Genomic DNA, 2,435 nt, shown 5'->3' on the forward strand with positions numbered 1-2,435 from the left:
TTTGAGTTATGGAGGTGGAGGCTTCAAGTTTGAGGATTCATGGAGGATTCATGTTTGAAGAAAAGGGCGACACCGTCAGTGGAGGATAACAGTTTGAGGAAGAAGATATTGTAGCAGGTGTATCAGTCTCAAAGTGAGAGATTGTTAATATTTGGAGCCCGATTTTTCCCTCTCCCGTTTCCCCGATCGCGAAACGTCGCAATCCCACTCCCGCTCCCGTTCGTGAAGGGTCGCGCCTCCTGCCTCTTCGATCGGGCGCCAACCGTTCCCGCCTATGTTGTGAAGTATAGTATCCCTTTGCTCCCTCCTGTTCGTGATAAAAGACTTCCTACAACTCTCCTTCAGTTTTAGAAGTCACGGTGTTCTTCTTCGATTTTCCTCAGGATAGAGGAAGGAAGGTGCAAGAAGTAGTTCCTTGTCGTGAAGGAAGAAGAAGATTGTTTTACCTTGGCTTCTTCTTGGTGGCTTGTGGTAGAAGAGAAATTGGTTTTATTTTTCTTGTAAGTTTATCTTCTTCTGTGTATCTCGGTGTAGAGTTTCTTCGGTGTATCTCAGTGTAGTGTCAGAAAAACAGAGATAGAAGAAGAGGGAGCAACGAAGTGAGAGTGAGAGATTCCTCTTGTAAGTCGAGGTGATCGACTGGTGTAAATTCCTCAAGTAGTAAAATCTTTTGCAACTCCGTGGATGTAGGCAATCTGTCGAACCACGTAAATCTGTGTGTTCTTCTTCTGGGTATGCGTTGTTTCGCCCTAAATTGCACAACAGTTGTTGGCATAAGTGACTTATAAGATCTATCTACCACTCTTGACTAACCTAAATCAATATGGGGTCATCTCACATAGCATCAACTATCCATAAAAAACCACAATAAGAGGTTTTACTATGATGGGCTGTTTTGACTTTATTAAGGCCATTGTGGTTGTGCAAATCATGTATATTAGAAAAATTAAAGCAAAAGTGAAACATTTAGAGCTATGAAGCACATAAGTATTGTGGTCAGATTCAAATAAGCCGACCATGAATTTTGTTGACACAATTCATAAAGACAAGCTTATTGATCTGGTTCTCTGATCAGCAAGGTCAATAACACTGGCAAAGATCGTAGCTAGTCTCTAAAAGAATTTTTTATTTAACAGTTGTGCTAGTTAAACTAAGAAATTATCAATATCACCAATGTTGAATTTAAATATTTTAGTCTAACTAAAAATAGTCAGTAATCTATATCATTTATGATGACTTCTCTAATAATATGCACATATAAAGATAGTTTTCCATTTTAGACTATAAAAGGGTTTTAGAGTTCATTCTATTTTTTTAATTTATGTGATTTTATTCTTATTTCACCCCAACGAGATAAAATAGTCATATTGATAATGCTAAGATGTACGTACATACTCTAAAATTTGATCATTAGATTCTAATGTATTATTTTGTAATATATGTCATCCAATTTTTGAGAGTCAGCATCATCAGTGTAAAATAAATGAAAACGTTTGTCTTGATTTTATGGTGCTGAGATACTGCCAATTATCTGTTGATTATTTAATTAGATAATTTTGAAGTTTGGTGTTGATGATGAGGCATTTGATTTGCTAAAGAGTTAGGCAAATGTCTTCCCTGTGAACTTTTTCAGCCACTCAAATCCTCTCCGAGGAACCTGCTACTATATGTAATTAATTGATTTTCTTTTGTCATGGTAAAATAGTACACTCTTTTACAGTTTTAACTCATGGTGAAATTACCATAAAAGTTGGAGCAGAGTCTGTAGCTATAGTGTTTAGGATGAAATTATGTAACATTTCCACTGTAATAGCTAAGGTTAGTGATAGTGCGAGCTTATTATGATGAAAAGGCAAAGAAAATGTGGAGTGGGCTACACAACTGTTAGGAATAGATATCCACCACATGTGCATATTATGCAACACAAACCTTTTCCTTTTTAGGGTTTCTGAGAATGAAGAATCTTTTCCTTTCAAAAAGAAGATATATTGCATTTTTATAAGATTGAATTTCAGCTGGAAGCATCAAATCTTGAAGAAGCTTGGAAGAACCAGAGACGTGGCTGAATTTTGCGGCAAGATTTCTTCATTTTTGCCTACTCTTATCATTCGTATGAACACATGTAATTAGTTTCTCCTTCGTATATCACTTTCGATTTGAACAACCGATGGCTTAATCATCAGCATAAAAGAGGTAATATAATTTAATTGCAGGTTCTGCTGGCTTATTTTCCGACTAGAGTATGGTAGAGTTTTCTTGATCCTGGTTTTTTAATTTCTTTCTTCATGGGAGCAAGTGCAAAATTAGATTAAGGAGAGGGATCTTCTTAGTAAAAATTCTTGCTTATCTTTTGGTTTGATGCTCAAAGAAAACTATGTCTAGCCAATTATAAGTATCATAGTTTTACTGAATCTATATATATATATATATATATA

The 2,435-nt window shown here is 35.7% G+C and overlaps 1 protein-coding gene across 6 annotated transcripts in view; it reads left to right on the top strand.

Moving 5' to 3' along the window:
- The first annotated feature begins 1,798 nt into the window (after nt 1–1,798).
- The window catches only part of LOC110026932 (transcription factor PCF6-like), a 2,774-nt gene continuing 2,137 nt past the window's right edge, over nt 1,799–2,435 (top strand). For 3 of the 6 annotated variants that reach the window (XM_020728153.1, XM_020728154.1, XM_020728152.1), the window contains exon 1: nt 1,799–2,193. The gene's annotated coding sequence lies outside the window, so the exon portion shown is untranslated. Of the gene's footprint in view, nt 2,194–2,213; nt 2,246–2,435 lie in introns of all 6 variants that reach the window. The other 3 variants (XM_020728157.1, XM_020728156.1, XM_020728155.1) reach the window with 2 other exon arrangements.

The sequence above is a fragment of the Phalaenopsis equestris genome, unplaced genomic scaffold (genome assembly GCF_001263595.1).
Source record: "Phalaenopsis equestris unplaced genomic scaffold, ASM126359v1 Scaffold000404, whole genome shotgun sequence".
NCBI classification, from domain to species: Eukaryota; Viridiplantae; Streptophyta; class Magnoliopsida; order Asparagales; family Orchidaceae; genus Phalaenopsis; species Phalaenopsis equestris.